Source organism: Rana temporaria, chromosome 3 (genome assembly GCF_905171775.1).
Source record: "Rana temporaria chromosome 3, aRanTem1.1, whole genome shotgun sequence".
Classification (NCBI taxonomy): Eukaryota; Metazoa; Chordata; class Amphibia; order Anura; family Ranidae; genus Rana; species Rana temporaria.
Window position 1 is genome coordinate 169219221 of NC_053491.1, and position 18632 is coordinate 169237852.

The following is an 18632-nucleotide window of genomic DNA, read 5'->3' on the forward strand; positions in this document are numbered from 1 at the left end:
TGAATAAATCTCCTGCCTTTTATCTGCTTACTATTTAGAGCGACATCTCTTCTTGTAATCCTCAGTTTACATCATTGTCTGAATAAATTGGACAATTATTTTTAAATATTGCAGCACATGAAAATAAATATAGTTTGGTGAGAAGCACAGCTTTAAGCTTTTAAAATGAAGTCTGATTTACATGTTTTGGATAACTGCCAGCCAGCCGTGGTCATTCATTAAATGTAAGTGTGTTTTACATTTGGCTTACAGTGTGAAAGATACCAGATACTAAAGTTATACATTGTCAGTAACGACAGACTTTTCTTTGTAATAATATTACTTTAAAAAAAATATCTGTGCTTTCCTTTCAACCTAATTATTATTATTTTTTTTATTAACATAATACTTTGTATGTTTTCCCCAGTAAACAGCGCATAAAGAGGAGGCCCCACTGCAGAGCAAAAAAGACATATGACCATTAACTTTATTTTAGGTTCCACTAAATAAATTAGTAAACAGGAGGGTATTGAGGTTCTTTATTTAAATGTTTCTATCTCTAAATTAATATCAAACAAATCAATAATCCAAAGCCCTCTATGCAAGTTCTCTGAGGATAGGGCATCAATATTTACATGTCCCCATGAAAATCTGTACTACCACCTCTACCCACATTTTTACACCACTTTTTTGGGGGGCAGTGGTGATGAAGACCATAAGTTAACTTGCTATGGAAATATCATGTCTGGTGGGTTTGGTATGTTTTCTTTTCTAGAGCAAGGAGATCAGTACAAAATAATATGCTCTATCTTTCTACTTCTAATAGTTAAAAAAAGCAGTGCAGAATAAAATATAAAAAAAAACTGTCATATTCACCTAGGTGGATGCATCATCGGACTGCATATGTCCCCCACCACCTCAAAGACCGGGAACCGAAAAAGACTGAAAAGTTTTGCTAAAAATACACACAAATTATTATAAGTAAATGTATACATGGCAAAACTTACAAAATTCCTGCTAAATTGCCACTAAATATTAAAGCTAAAACTGTTTTGAGTTAATGAGTTACACATATTTGTAAATTATATTAATTGCGCCTTTTTGTGAAATGGCGAAAACTGAAGGGGCCAAATCCTCAAAAATCCTGCCTAACTTAACTTTTCCCATTTAAGTTACACTGACTTAAAATTTCTACCTAAGTGCCCGATCCACAAAGCACTTACCTAGAAATTTCAGGCCGTGTAACTTAAATGTCTCCGGCGCAAGGCGGTCCTCTTCTGCAGGGGGCGATGACAATTTAAATGAGGCGCGCTCCCGCGCCGGCCGTACTGCGCATGCTCGTGACGTCATTTTCCCGACGGGCAGCGCGCAAAATTACGTTACGTCGGGCTTTGTGGATTGCGACGGGACAATAAAGTTGCGTCGGGTAAAAAAAAAGTTACGCGCCGGGAAAAAAAATCAAAAATTTTAAAAAAATCGTGGCGATCGAAAAAAAGGTCTGTTTTTACAAGGTGTTACTAGTTTACACTTTGTAAAAGCAGAACTAATTTTACGTATGCAAACGTAAACTTACGCAGAAAACACAAAGCTGAAAAGCTTTGTGGATCTCCGTAAGTCCTCATTTGCATACGCAAAGCGGCATTTCGACATGAAATGCCCCCAGCGGCGGATGCGGTACTGCATCCTAAGATCCGACAGTGTAAGTCTCTTACAGATGTCGGATCTTCTGCCTATCTTTGGAAAACTGCTTCTGAGGATCAGTTCCAAAGATAGGCACAGGGATACGCAGGCTGAACAGCAGTTCTGCCTGCGTATCCCTTTTGAGGATTTGGCCCATGGTGTGCAAAACTGTAAATAAAATTGTAACGGTCACCACCGTTTACGACCTTCCATCAACCCACGACAGCTTATCTGACACTCCAACCATCCAACAGACATCAAACATCCCATTTCCCAGAATAACGAGACTTGCTCTGTTACTGGTTTCAAATGTATGAACACTTTTAATGGTTAGCTCTCAAGTTTATATACAGTTTGCAAGGCATGTTTCAGTGATCACAGGAACAATCAAACTCTCCACCCACCCATCACACCCTGGGGGGCTTTAATACCCCTTCAGATGGGCTAATTGCTAAACATTCCAGACATTTCGGCGCCGGTCTATAATTAACATGACCTAATCACTCCACCTGAGAAGTCACATTCCTTCATTAACATAATTCAAACAAAACACCATCACACAATGATTTCCCCTCAATCCACATCTTTAGACAGACGGTCTGTCTCCGACAGAAAGGTATTCACACCTGAGCATCAATAGGCTTTAAACAGTGTTATCACACAATGAAAGGCCTTTCAAGAGCCAGCCTCAATTAGCATGTCAACAGTCTACACAGAGAAATGAGTCACTATTGACCGGTTGGGTCAACATTAACCAACAACTTGCAATATCTCAAGATCCTGCAATATGAACTATCAGTAATGTCCCCTGTCCTGTAATTTCTGATATAATTTCTTAGTCACCCTATGGCCCTATTGGACATAAGGTGACCCTAGACATAAGACTCCTTGGTGACGCCGGTACAGGAGTACCCCTCATCCTTCCAAAGTCTATGTTTGTCACGGGTTATTCCGTTACAAAAATCTATTTATTTAAAAAATCCCAAACCATTATTTCCTGACGGCTCCTTGTCAGCACAGCTGGATGAGGCCCCGCCCACCCCCATGTGATCAGGACTTAACTATACATTTTTCACTCACCTCAGCCTTAGCGTTGAAGAAACTAATCGTCTGCAATGTCATTCCCTACAGACGACCTGGTGATGCAGTCAGACACCAGCCAGTGTAGGGGAGCCCGACTTCAAGAATTATGAGCTTGGGGCCAATGACCTTGTGTCAAGGATCCAAGACTCAGTTCCATTCCAGGGCCCAGAATCGACAAGCTCTCGGAGTGGTGGTGCTGACCGCAGAATGGATTGTCTAGACGGCTTATGCCTTTTCTGCTGCTCCCTTGGATATTCAGCTTCCAGCTGGGCTGTAGCAAAGGAAGGTGACAATTCTGCTTCCCGCTGCTCATCCTGATAAGTGCCTCCCTCTACCTGGTAGATCAAATGCTATAGGCATGCATTTTGGCTATCTCTGTCTTCACCGGCATTCAGCGGGCTTCCAATGCTTAATTATTTCATCAGATGCTTTCAATTACCCTGTGGTGCTTCTCACTAAAACTGATTTTCTTGGGGCTACGACATCAGCATTGGTGTCCTTGGGGTTTTTGAGAACCCATACTAGCGTACTTCCCAGACAGGATGGTGCTCATGCCAATGCTCGAATTTGTGCCTGAACTGACCTTCAGAGTCCATATTACACAGGAGGTTTTTCCTCCTACGTTCCATTTGGGGAGTATTCAAGAAGTTAGCCCATTGGTTGTGGGCTAAGCTCTAAAATATTTAATCAATGCGACTCCTGCCATAAGGAAGTCTGTGCATCTGTTTGTCATTTTCAGGTGGAGCACATAATAATTTCATGGCTTCCAGCAAGATCATTATCTCTTGGTTGGTAACCTCATCTCCTTGGCCTGCGCCGTATAGAGCAGACTCACAGCTCTGCATGATCGGCTTTTTTCGGAAACGATGTGACTCGTGTGTGCCTACGCAATACGGGGGGAGGGGCCTTATCCGCCGGGGGGAACGGACGTCAATCATCGGGGCGACCTCCCAGATGACAATCCTCCTCGGCAGAGAAACGCCTACTCCCGCGGGGAGATGTCCCGGAAGCCCGATTGATAAGATAGATTACAAGGTACGTACAGCCTAATAAAAACATGTGGACTGTGCTTGTTACAAGTATAAGGAAGTTGGTCTGATAGAAATGTTATTAGGGTGAACCTCCACTTTAAATCATTATTAGCGGACATAAACACAACATAACGTACACAATTCCTGCTAAATTCCTTTCCTACTAAGACCTCACTAATGTACTAATGTGTATGCCCGAAGAGCAGGGCCATGTGCATCCACATGCACCCAGACCCACAGTTGCTACCACAATGAGACTGCCTGCCCGGAATGCATAGATCTTTGTGTGGGTAAACACAGCCTCGCAGGAGCACATGTTGTAATTTCTATTTTATTTTTACAATTTTATTTGTATTATTTTGTACAATACATTTTTTCAGGGGGGGGGGGGGGCATGGTGAGATATAAGGGCCCGGATTCACAAAGCACTTACGCTGAGATACGCCGCGTAAGTGTAACTATGCGCCGTTGTATCTGTGCGCCGTGCCCACAATCTGAGAAACGCTTAAAAATAGGCTTCCTACGACCGATGTAACTTGCCTCTGCTGTCGTATCGTTGGCGCATATTTATGCTGGGCGCATTTTCCGCTCCTATTGATTTTCTATGCACATATGCAAATGAAGGAGATACACCGATTCATGAACATAGTTGCACTCGGCGCATAATATACGCGGTTTGCGTAAGTAGTACGTCCGGCGTAAAGTCATTCCCCATATAGGAGGCGCAACTCATGCAAAGGTATGGACCAGGGAACAGAGCCGTCGTATTTTACGTTGTTTACATAGTACGTGAATATGGCTAGGCGTAGGTTACGTTCACGTCATAGGCAGTGATTCGATGTATCTTCGGCTGATGTTTCGACGTGATTCTAAGCATGCGCACTGTGATGCGGCCACGGGATGGCGCATGCGCCGTTCATTTTAAGTACTTCTATGGCGCTTGGCCCATCATTTGCATGGGATCACGCCTCATTAGCATGGCTCACGCCCACTTCCACCTACGCTGGCTTACGCTGAGGAAACCCAGCGTAGATTTGAGAGCGAGTGGGAGCACTGGCTTCCTGAATACTGTGCTTTCCTCTCTGCGCTGCGTCCGCGCAGCGTATATTCGATACGCTACGCCGGCATAAATATGCGCCAATGTATGTGAATCCGGGCCAAGGTGTGTAAACAGAACCCTGCTGTTGATTTTTTTTGGAGACAGAATAAGAGTCCTCAGTCCCTTTCTCTGCAGCCTCAGTTGCACTGCAAATTAATGAATATAAGTTTCTGCATAGAGGCTTCTATTCATTCACAAACTGAAGCATAGTAAATATAGTTTACTATGATTCAGTGATGAATGAAAACAGTGAGCGATCAGTACTGATTGCTCACTGTGTTCATTCAGTAAAGGAAGGGAGCTTGTAGACACATGTCCCTCCATTCTTCATCCTGACTTAAACCTCCCAACTATGCCCCAGCAGCACCTGCAGTTGTCAGGAAGGGGAGGAAAGAAAGCAGCACTAAGGGGAGGGTGGCCAGGCGATTGGCGAGGGAGGGTATATTGCAGGGGGGGGGTCTTAAAGGCAGGATTTTTTAAAATATTTTTACTTCTCTGTGGCTTAAGCCAGTGGGAGTTGAGTGTAGGGAAGCCACAGTGGACCAGTGTTGTGGGCGGATCAATGTGGGGGGTAGGAAGAATCAGTGCTGATGGGTTCAGAGCAGTGGGAAAAAGGGAAATAGGAGCCCTTTCACACTGAGAACACGGGGGCATTGGCGGTAAAGCACCGCTAGTTTTAGCGGCGCTTTACCATCGTTTTAGAGGTAATTTTGGCCGCTTGCAGGCTGTTTTTAACCCCCGCTAGTGGCCGGACAAAGGGTTAAAAGTGTCTGCAAAGCTTACACCGTCGTATCTTAGGGTGCATATTTAGGGTGCAAATTTACGCTGGCCGCTAGGTGGCGCTTCCGTAGATTTCAGCGAGGAATATGCAAATTAGGTAGATACACCGATTCACAAACGTATGTCCGCCCGGCACATTTTTTACGCTGTTTACGTTAGGCTTTTTCCGGTATATAGTTACCCCTGGGTCTATGAGGCGCAGCCAATGTTAAGTATGGCCGTCGTTCCCGCGACTAAATTTGAATTTTTTACATCATTTGCGTAAGTTGTTTGCGAATAGGGCTGGACGTAATTTATGTTCACGTCGAATCCTTGCGACGTCATTTGGAGCAATGCACACTGGGAACAAAAACGTCAAAAACGCGGGGTCAACTAAAATATAGATAAAACACGCCCCCAACATCCCCATTTGAATTACGTGGGCTTACGCCACCACACATACGTTACACTGCCATAAATATTGGCGCAAGTTCGTTCTGAATACAGAACTTGCGCCCAAAGTTACGTAACGTATCGGAGACACCAGCAGAAAGATCCTCTGATCTTTCTGAATCTGGCCCAGGACCTTTCCGGAGCCTGGATTGACTGAATGATATCAGGCAACAGCAGACTTTAGCCCACTGTTGGCAGAATACGCGTCACAGGAGTGTAGAACTGAGTAGGGACAAAAGTGCTTTAACCCTACTGCTCCCTAATAGTGTGTGTGTATAGCTGACATTGTGAGCCATACATATTTTATGAAGCAACACCTACAGCAAAGGTAGCATTGGCTACTGGGTTAATCTCTGGATCCTGATTCAAGACTGTTTGGCCCGGATTCTGATATACGAGTTACAAAAGCGTATCTCCGGATACGCCGTCGTAACTCTGAGTGTGCGGGGTCGTATCTATGCGCCTGATTCTTAGAATCAGTTACGCATAGATTTGCCTAAGATCCAACCGGGGGAAGTCTCTTACACCGTCGTATCTTAGGCTGCATATTTACGCTGGCCACTAGGTGGCGCTTCCATAGATTTACGCGAGGAATATGCAAAAGAGCTAGATACGCCGATTCAGAAACGTACGTCCAGCCGGCGAATTTTTTTACATTGTTTACGTTAGGCTTTATTCGGCGTATAGTTACCCCTGCTATATGAGGCGTATCCTATGTTAAGTATGGCCGTCGTTCCCGCGTCGAGTTTTGAAAATTTTACGTCGTTTGCGTAAGTCGTTCGCGAATAGGGCTGGACGTAATTTACGTTCACGTCGAAAGCAATGATGATTTGCGGCGGAATTTCGAGCATGCGCACTGGGATTTTTTTCTCGAACGGTGCATGCGCCGTTCGTAAAAAACGTCAAATACGCGGGGTCACAGTTAATATACATAAAACACGCCCACATCATCCACATTTGAATTATGCGGGCTTACGCCGACACAGATACGTTACGCCGCTGTAACTAAGGGCGCAAGTTCTTTCTGAATACAGAACTTGCGCCCTAAATTACGGCGGCGTAACGTATCTGAGATACGTTACGCCGGCCATAACGATAGACGATTCTATCTGAATTTACCCCTGGGTGTCTAAAACCCCTCAACACCAATCAGTTTCGCTTTACAAACCATCACTGCCCTGTATTGGCTCTGAGTCTCTGTACATCACAGAACCAGGAAACAGCATGCAAAAACGAAACTGAAACTGTAGGTACATTATATGATTGATTTTTATCTATTTTTAATCATTTTTAAAAGGAATCAGTTAACTATAATGGGCCAGATTCTCAAAGAGTTACACCGGCATATCAGCAGATACGTCGACGTAACTCCGAATCTAAGCCCGTCGTATGTTTAAGTGTATTCTTAAACTGAGATACACTTAAACATGCCTAAGATACGACGGCCTGCGCCGTCGTATCTTAGGGTGCAATATTTATGCTGGCCGCTAGGTGGCGCTTCCATTGCGTTCGACGTAGAATATGCAAATGAGTCGTTATGCCGATTCACGAATGTACGCTTGCCCGTCGCAGTAAATTTACGCCGTTTCCGTAAGAGATATGCGGTGTAAAGATAAGCATGCCCCCTAGGTGGCATATCCAATGTTAAGTATGGCAGTCGTTCCCGCGTCGAAATTTGACAAATTTACGTCGTTTGCGTAACTCGTCCGTGAATGGGGCTGGACGCCATTTACGTTCACGTCGAAACCAATGACGTCCTTGCGACGTGATTTAGCGCAATGCACGTCGGGAAATTTTAGGGATGGCGCATGCACAGTACGTTCAGCGCGGGAACGCGCCAAATTTAAAAGATCCACGCCCCCTACCCGGATTATTTGAATTAGGCGGGCTTGCGACGGGGGATTTACGCTACGCCGCCACAACTTTACAGGCAAGTGCTTTGTGAATCAAGCACTTGCCCGTAAAACTTGCGGCGTGTAATGTAAATGTCATACGTTACGCCGCCGCAGATTTGCCCGATTCTATGTGAATGTGGCCCTATGTCTCTATACCCAGTAAACAGTCATTTGAGCAAAAAAAGATGAAAAATTCCTTTAAATATTGTACCTGCTGGGTGTCTATAATATGCCTGTGAAGTGGCACGTGTTTAGAACTGTCCCTGCACAAACAAAGATTACTATAAGAAAAAAGTAATTTAAAATTGCTTGCGGCTTTAATGTAATGTCTGGTCCCTGCAATATTGATAAAAATCATTGAGAAAAATAGCATGGGTTTCCCCCCCATCCCCCCAAGTCATTACAAGCCCCTTATACTTTGAACAGCAGTATACAGGCGGTGCAAACAAGACAGGGACTGTAGGTTTGTTGTTAAGTAGAATCTGTTTGTAATTTTGAACTGGTACTTTTTTAAAGTATAGCTCCAGCCATAAAATCTATTTTTAAGCTTTTCTGAAAACATAGAGAAGGGTTATCACCCCTGTAACATTTGTTTTGCTGTCTGTGTGCATCTCTTTAGAAGATTTCAATTCACTTTCTGTCCCAATGACAAATGATTTTTTGAAAATGTGGGTTTTTTAGTGAAACAAGGATTGGTGATAAAGCATCAGTGGACAGGAGACACCTCTTTCAGAAGAGAATTTCCCTTCCTAAGGGTAGATTTCCTCTCACTTCCTGTTGTTTCCTTCTGTTTGCAAGTAGGAGTCATTTGTAAGTTGGATGTTTGAAAGTAGGGGCCTGCCGTATATACTCTGCATAAATTTGGACCCACAGTAAGGCTGGGTTCACACTACGGTTTTCCCGTCCGTCAGCCGCATACGATTTATATGAAAAAACGTATGCGGCTGAAACGGACGGGAACGTATGGAACCGCACATATGTACGTTTTCCATTGACATTAATGTTAAAGGAAAACGTAGGCGGTTGCCATACTGTTTTAAAAACGACCGCAAAACCGTGGTTGAACACGGTTTTGCGTACGTTTAAAAAACGTTTTGCCAGCAAATCGTACGCACCCGGATGCATCTGGGTGCATACGATTTGCAATGCATTCTCTATCTATACGTTTTCCCGTCCGGGCCCGTACGTTTTCGATACTGAAATCGTATGCGGCTGACGGACGGGAAAACCGTAGTGTGAACCCAGCCTTAGTCTTGGTGGGCGCTGGAACACCCTGCTGTGTGAACTATTATATCAAGAATTGTAATTACATGCCATTGTTAAACAGTGGTAGAAAAATTGGGCCTTTGGTGCTGGCGCTGGTGCCAGAACACTGTAAGTCCTCACAGTTACTCTTGGTGGGCGCAGGAATGGGCTCTGCTGTGAAATAGTAGATCAAGAATTGTAATTGCATGCCCCTGTTGAACATGGGCAGTAAAATTGGGCCTTAGGCACTGGTGCTGGTGCTACAACACTGAAACCCCTCACAGATACTCTTGGTGGGCACATGAATGGGCCCTGCTGTGAAATATTAGATCAATAATTGTAATTACATGCCCCTGTTAAAAAAAAGGGGCAGACAAATTGGGCCTTTGTTGGTGGTGGTGCCACAACTCTGTAAGCCCTCACAGTTACTCTTGGTGGGCACAGGAATGGGCCTTACTGTGAAATATTAGATCAAGAATTGTAATTACATGCCCCTGTTGAAGGGGCAGGGGCAGAAAAATTGTGCCTTTGTTGGTGGTGGTGCTGGTGCCACAACACTGCAACCCCTCACATATACTCTAGTTGGAACGCAGGAATGAGCCCACTGCAAAGTATTGCATCAAAAATTGTAATTACACACCCTTGTTAAACAGGGGCAGAAAAATTGGGCCTTAGCCACTGGTGGCGGTGCCCAGAAGCAAAAATGTTCTTACAAGCTATCAGCATGATCATTGAGGAGGAGGAAAAGGATAGTCACTCAGCATCAGCAAAGGGATCTGACATTTAAAAAAAAATATTCAGTTACATCAGCATCAGGTGCTTGGTGGTGGTGGTGATGGTGGTGGTGATCCAAGCCTGATTCATTTTTTATGAAGGTCAGTCGATCGACCGAGTCGGTGGAAAGGCGCACCCTGTGACCGGTTACAAAGCCTCCAGCAGCACTGAATGTGCTTTTTGAAAGAACGCTGGATGCAGGACAAGCCAGTAGCTCAATTGCGTACTGTGCAAGCTCTGGCCAGTGATCCATCCTCAAGACCTAGTAAGCCAGAGGATTTTCGGTGGGAAAGGTGTCCAAGTCTGATCTTGCCCCTAGGTCTGGGATATGCAATTAGCGGACCTCCAGCTGTTGCAAAACTACAAGTTCCATCATGCCTCTGCCTCTGGGTGTCATGCTTGTGGCTGTCAGAGTCTTGCTATGCCTCATGGGACTTGTAGTTCAGCAACAGCTGGAGGTCCGCTAATTGCATATCCCTGCCCTAGGTATTCCCGCACCATGTAAAACAGACGCTGGCGATGGTTGCTGGAACCGGTCATACCTTGGGGCTGTGGACTAAAAAATTGTCTGAACGCATCGGTCAGACAGCCACCTTCACCACCGCTCCTTCTGTGACTGACCGAAGCCTCAGCAACATGTTGTCTAGGACCAGAATTTTGTAACCTCCCAGTCTCTGGGAACGCGTTGCACAGACCTTTCTGCAAGGCCTCCCGAAGATGTTTAATCTTCGGCTCCCTCTGCACTGGCAAGATAAGGTCCGCAACCTTATTCTTGTAACATGGATCAAGGAAGGTTGCCAGCCAGTAATGATCCCTTTCCTTGATAGCACGAATACAAGGATCCTTCCGCAGGCTTTGCAGGATCAGGGAGGCCATACAGCGTAGGTTTGCTGAGGCATTAGGTGCAGAGTCCTCTGGGTCACTGAGGATGACAGGATCCGCAGCCACCTCGTCCCAGCCACGTACAAGTCCATGGGTTTCTTGGGACTGTAATTGATCCCTTGAAGACTGCTGCTGATGCTGAGTGCTAGGCTCCACCTCAATGCTGACACAATCCACCTCCTCCTCCTCGTCCTCTTCATGTGTGATAGGCGGGCAAGCAGGAACACTGTCTGGATAAAGGGGGCCTTGAAAGGTAAGGAAGTCCTCCTCTTCCTCCCTCTGTTCTGCCTCAAGGGCCCTGTCCATTATTCCACGCAGCGTGTGCTCCAACAGGTGAATAAGTGGGACACGGACAGTACACACACCACGTAGCTTTAGGTGCACACTGCAGAGGACACAGACAGTACACCACGTGAGAATACTGCAGCTAGCACAATCACCTGCCTGTCAGTAAATTAGTAAGGGCGGATATAGCTAAACTATACAGTGTATACATATATATACAACACCTGGGATGCATATACTGTATATATCCTCTACACACTGTAAGTCTAACTGACTAGCCTGCCTGCCTGCCTGCTCTATCTACCTGCAAAAAATGACACTCTCTCTCTGTCTCTCTCTGTTCTCTCTTAACCACCGCAACACACTACACAAGGCCAACCTGCAGGCGGCCTTTTATAGTGTGGTCTCTCCGTTTTTTGCAAGCTGTGATTGGCCAAGCATGCGGGTCATAGTGCATGCTTGGCCAATCATCAGCCAGCAATGCACTGCGTTTTGCCGCAGTGAATTATGGGCCGTGACATGCCACTCGAATTTGGCGCAAACAGCCCGTAACGTTCGTATTTCGACGAACTGTCGAACATACAATGTTCGAGTCGAACGTGAGTTTGACTCGAACACGAAGCTCATCCCTAATGAAGATATGTTTTTCAGTTAAAAGATACTTTCTAAGAGTATGCTATACTATGTGATACATTTCTGTGATGGTGCTATTCAAAATAAGAATATACTTTGTTATGTGGACTTGGCTCACAAATTCTGTAATGAGGCCAAAATGATAACTTTGCCCATCTTACGATTTCCTTAAACATAAGCTGTCAGTCACACGGATTGGCAATTTGTAGCCTAAAAAATAAACAGGGTAATCTTGATTTGCAACAAAAGCTACTTCAGGCTTTCCAGGCTTAAATAAAAGGCTGGATAAAAAGTTAAAATACCTTGTCCAATTGATTTTCTTAAAAAAAATTAAATACCTTGTCCAACTGATATTCTTTTCCCCAGGGAAAGCCAGCTCTGGTAGTATGGGGCCACTCTTCCCCACTTTGAAGGCATAATCCTCTATATATTTGTGAAGCAGCCTACCAAGAAGCAAGCCTGTCTAGATTCATGGTTAGTTATAGTGCACTTTCTCCTTTTACCAATGTGGACAGCTTTGTATGTAGTAGCATATAGGAATATAGGCAGGGCTTTAACATTAAATCTTTATTGTCTAAAGCTGACCATATACTAGTAGGATTTCATTCAAATTGTAATACATTTCTAATTTTCAGAATGTCTATATGTTTTTTTTTTTTTATTGCTAATGGGGTAAAAACAATGTTTGTTTTTGACCTCAGTTAAGGGAAAATTCAAAGAAGCAGGGTGGAAAACTTTTTTCAAATGAACACTTTTCTAGTTGTGGTTTTGGTCTACAAAAGTCCAATAATTTCAAAATTGATAGTTAAAAGCAAACAACATTTTGAAGTACTTTTACATTAGTTTATAGTCGATTTTTCATACGCACATTTATTCAAAAATCTACCAGTGTATTACCAGTTTAGGATTACTACCTGGACAAAAAACACTACTGTTATCAATAATAGTACCTTTTAGCAGTTTTAAAAAAAGTCCCCTTGATAAACAGATTAAAGCCTTTCTCCAAATGAAATTACTGAATGCTCCACTTAACTAGAAATTTAAGTGTAGAGAATTTAGTGTTCACTGTTTTTTTTTATATATATATCAATTAGGTCCATACAGGTCTCTAAATTATGCTAATCTGAGGTAGCAGTTTTCAGTGTTTGTTATTTCTTACCGCAATAAAACTCATTAAGTAATTCAGTGCAGAGGAATGTGACCCATAAGCAAGCAGTCAGAAAACATATTTGATATGATCTGATGACAGTTAATCACAGCCTGTTTAATTGAATTGGATATACACACTTGCTTATGAAATGCCTTATGAAATGCACTCACTAGCCTGTAAATTCAGGGAGAAGTTTTGGGTTTAAAGGGTCACTAAAGGAAAACATTTTTTTTGCTGAAATGACTGTTTATTGGGTATAGAGACATAAAAGTTAACTGATTGCTTTTAAAAATGATTAAAAATTGAATTTAATCTATCATATAATGTGCCTATAGTTTCACTTTCGGTTTTAAAGGTACATACATGAAGTTCCGGGTGAGAGGTGAGTCGGGAAGACTCACAGAACAAAAACAAACAATCCAGGGCAGTGTTTTGTTTTTAAAATGAATCTGATTGGTTCTGAGGAGTTTTAGACACACAGTAATGACAGCTTAGACCACCGTGAAAATATCCCAGTATGATGGTTATAAGGAAACAGGCAACCAGGAAGTGTGGAGATCACAGCAGAATTACAGCTACTTCAAAGCAAAAACGAACAATGAGGACATGAAACCAGTACTGCAGTAAGGTAAAGGAAGCTATTTAGCTAAAAAAAAAAAATTCCTTTAGTGTCCCTTTAAGGAGATGCTGTAGCTGTCCCACGTCTGCTCTAACTCCAAGAACTGTGCAAACACATGACCACTGAATGTTCAGCTCTTGATCTTCTTGGAGCAGAGAGCACAGACTGTAAGTCAGTACTCTCTACTCTGCCCCTCCAGTGCTCGGGCTGTAGAGGGGTGGGCACAGCTGGTTCTGGCTCCCAGCTATGCACAGAGAGGCAGAACCAGGTGTAAATCAGGCAGCTGGTTGGATCCTGACAATATGGTTGGGATTCTTCCGGAATCTGTGACATCAGCTGACAGCGGACTGTGACCTAGAAGAGAAGTATGACCAAAAAAGCTTTGGCCATACTTCTCTTTTAAAATGGATGCACTTTGCCTTTGGTTATAAAGCCTAAACATGTTTTACCTTAATGCATTCCTTGCATTAGGATAAAAAAATGTTTAGGCACCAGTATCCCCCTCACCCCCCTTTTACTTACCTGAACCCTCATTTGATCCAGTGCTCTGCACAAGTAATTAAGCCTGCGTATCAGTAGATACGCCGGCGTACCCTCTCTCTGAATCTGGCCCATGGTCTGGAATTCTGACTATATGATATATTTATTCTGGCCTATTTCTTGGTGCATATTTATCTATCTATTTTAGCTTCTTAAAGTATTTAATAAATAAGTGTTAAGAACATCTCTTGTTAACAAAAAAGACATACAATTAAAGCTTTTATTCACTTTTTATTCAAATGCAAAGAAGCAAATGTTATGTAAAGAAGTCAAGGTCATAAAGAGTGAGTAATACATATGTGTACAGACGTAGCAAATGCTGTTGCACTCGCTGAAGCATGTTAATGTAATGTGCTTAAGGGTTGCAGCATGTAATCGTAATTCAGGTAAAAAAAAAAAAAAAAATCAGACATCAGAAATGTGCCTTTAACTTAGTGTCAAAATTGTATTGTCTTAGTCCTCCATGTAGGTCAGTAAATTTATAAGCAAGAGAGAACAGTGTTACCTTCTTACAATTATTTTACTCAATACAAAGTCGTCAAAAACACAATATACTATTGCTAATTAAATAATAATAATAATAAAAAAAAAAAATATATATATATATATATATATATAGATAGATAGATAGATAGATAGATAGATAGATAGATATAGATATAGATATAGATATATATATATATATATATAGATATAGATATAGATATATAGATATCATGTTAAAAAACAAATGTGAAATCATATTGGTAAGAAACATTGGAAAGCACTGAAGGACCTTGTACATCATAAATTTAAATATTCTGATTCCTGTTCTCAAATGCTAGAGGCTTTGTCTTTCATAACTAATGAGGTGGCACAAAGTACAGGGATAATATTAAATCACTCAATATCCCACAAAGTGCATGGTGATGTGATAGGATGGTACTTTTTTGCTATCATTAAATCACATTTTGGATTTGAAATAATTGTGTCATATCAAATTAAAGATCAAGATGTAGAAATCCATGCACTTACCTTCAAGGCTGCAAAAATAAGGATAAAAAAGACCCTGTAAACTAGTATTTGTGCAGTGGGAAAGAAGAAACATGTTTAGAGACAGATTTAATCCCAGATAGAACTACAGGCAGAAAGTTAAATCAGTGGATGCATAGAAAGTATCTCAAAAAGGGAGGTTGTATTCTAAATAAATAGACCTGATGTCCATGCCAGTAATAACAGTTTATGCAGAAATGAAGGTAAAATATGTGGTCCCCTTTAGCAAATACTGTTAATATTTGTGAAACAGAGATGGTCTTTTCTTTTAGTGAAGATCCACAGAACTGCATTCTCTTTTTGGCTAGTCTCACGATATGTTGAGCATATTATTCATTCATATATTCTTAGCTGATACACACCTAAATCCTACTTGCACATTTTATAATACAAAATGTTTTGTGCCCATGTTGGAGAATCACAAAGAACCTACAAAAAGGGCAAATTCAGTGATTGATCTCAAACAAGTAAAATAGTCCCAACAGACCACAAGCATCTTAAAAATTGCTTGTACTCAGGCAAAGAGCAGATTGTTCTGCCATGTGTGCCTGCTGTAGCTAACAAGCAATAGAAAAACACACTAACTTCACTAACAAGAGTCTAAAATATGAACCCTATCTAGTTTGATAAAGCATTGTGTATAATAAAAACTGCAATTTTTTAAATAAAATACTTGTTTTCACCTTTTTTTTTCTTCTGCGTTACATCACACATCCTTTTTGCAGCCACTTCCTGTCTGCATGCATGCATTCTAGCAATGGCAGCTTGGCATTTCTGAGGGCAGGATTTTGATGGTGAAAACAGTTGGCCATGCTAGTGAGTTTGTGTAATTTACAGTTTGTTAAAAAGTAAATTTCTAGTCTCCATCACAAGCCTGTGTGACAGAATGACATGACAGGAGCACAATTGGGAGGCTGGATTTACTGTGTATATATTAGTGTTAAGGCTAGCCATTGGCTTGCCTGGGTTTGTGGGAGGAGCGTGGGGCTTCTTAGTCTCACCCTCTTCTCCCAGCACACGTCGGCGCAGTTTCCGGGTGCAGGGGTCAGGACGCGTCACTTCCGGTTCCGGGGATCCTCCTCCTCCTCCACGTCCGTCCGTCCGTTCGATCGATCGATTGTTATCGCCGGACATCGTGGGCGGTCAAACACCGTTGGCTGGCGGCGTTCACCCGTGTCGGGGGTGTGTGGCCTTGCTCCCTTCCTCTTTTGGGTGGCACTCCGGCCTCCGTGCGCGCGCCCTTGCTTCGCCCTGGTAGGGTCAGGTATGTTTGGGGGGGCTGATCATCACACGGACCGGGGGGTGGGCTGGTCGTCGCACGGACCGGGGGGTGGGCTGGTCGTCATACGGACCGGGGGGGGCTGGTCATCACACGGACCGGGGGGGCTGGTCATCACACGGACCGGGGGGGGCTGGTCGTCACACGGACCGGGGGGGGGGGCTGGTATTGGGGAACATGCAAACTGTTGGATCCCTGGCATTACTTTTTATTATACATTGAATAGATGCTTCCATGTTCCATGCATGTAATGAAAGCCTTAGGTAGATGCGGGGGGGGGGGTGTATGAGGGGGCTGGTTTTGAATGCTGGGTATGATTTTGTTTTCTTCCACCCCTTGTGCAGGGTGTCTGTTTTTTCCTTGCAGGTGGCAGTATCGCTGCAGGTGCGTCAAGGTAAGTGCTGCGGTTAGGTAGGGGGAAGGGGCACGGGTAGCTAGTCTTGGCCTCTGCTTCAGGGGATCGCTGGGGGGCGGCGGTTGTTAGCGGTAGTTCCCCGCAAGCATAATGGGTCTTGCTGGGACCTGTAGTCCCACAGTGCACTATCAGTCGGTCCCCTCTGAGCCACGCAATTATACCAAGGATGTTGGAAGGGGGGTGCTCAGGGTCGGGGTCAGGGGTTCCGGCTGGTGGGTGGCAGGGCCAGAGTGAGTGCAGAATTGGTATGCAAGGGGGGGGGGGCGAAGGTCACTACTCACCGCTTAGTCACTCTGGTGAGTTATTAGGGGGAGGGTGTTCACGTTGGGTCACGGCAGCACAGTGCCACTCCTTTGGCTTCTGGGGGACACAGGTCATAGGTTCCTTTAACACAGCTTCACTCTGGCGCAACATGGTAGTTTGCTGGGTTAAGTCTCAAGCATACCTGTATCTGGCTCATCGGCAACAGGCTCCGCGGCCGCACGGCAGCTCTGGGCCATGGCCTCGCACATGGCAGGCACAGGTTACTGGGTGCATTCTGCCCAGGGTCACTTTTTCCACCGCAGAGCACGTTCACTCTGGGTGGGGGGTGATGGCAGTACGGTGGTCATCGTTTTGTTAATTATTCATGATGTTTTTCGCAGGTGGATTCAGCTGTGTCTGCGGCAGCAAGGTGTGTCTGTTTTCCTTTTCGAGGGGATTTAGTTAGGTTTACATAATCAGATCCGTCATGTCTTCGGATCAGTATGGGCTGAGTTTTAGTTTTTAATTGATTGTTTGCAATCGACTCGCCTGTGCGTTCATACGTCATACGTTGCATCACACTTCGATAGTTGCACCATACATTAGGTAGTTGCGGGGTTGTCGGGTGGCGTAGTTGACTTGTTGGTTGTTTTTTCACAGATTGTGAACATGTCTCACGTATCAGAGAGTGAGGATCTTGCGTTCATCCCGGCAACACCATCTAGGGGCTCGGAGCACGGCAGTTCGCCATCGTTAAGAAGCTGGACTATTCCCAGGCTCATGGCCGAGCTCCGTTCCAGGGGCATTCCTTTCGCGGCCTCAGCCAGAAAGGTGGAATTGTTTAGACTCCTTTTTCCCACGCAGTCCATACCGCAGCCATCCACCAGTACTGATCAAGCATCCCTGCTCACCGCTTTGACACACAGTTCTGAACACTCTTTCATCCTCCGTTCAGCTATTGCAGGATAGGATGGATGTGTTGGAGGCTCGGCCAGCCGGTGCGGTGGTCCCGGCAGCTGTTCCGATTCCATGGCCGTCTGCTGTCCCTGCTGCGGTCACAGAGAGGCCGTCTCCTCTGGTGATTCCCGCTAGTTCTGGTACGGTTCCGTCCATTTCCCCTGCCCATTTTATCCCAGCCAACCTGAAGAAGGATATTCTAGAAGGCATCCTTCAGGACGTCAACTTGGCCTCGCTCCTCATTGCGTCACAGGACGTGGTGGAGAATAAGGCGTATGCCTGCGGGGAGGTCTCGGTGGTCCTCAGGACCCGCGATCCCAGGTTAAACCGCAAACTCAGCATTGCCGAGTTCGCCCTGGCCTTCGGGATTTTTAGGGACATTCTTTGTGGGGTTAGTCCTGCCAGGAGGGAGGAGTTGGACCTTTATTTACATAAGATCATAGATTTGGCCCACAAGTATGGCGGTAGCTCGTTTTACGACTATCACAGGTCCTTCTCTGCCAAAGTCGCGGCCATGTGGGCCAAGTTTCAGGTGGTGTCATGTTGGAGCGTGATCGACACCGAACTGTTTTGCAGGCATTTTGCCAGCCAAAAGTCTC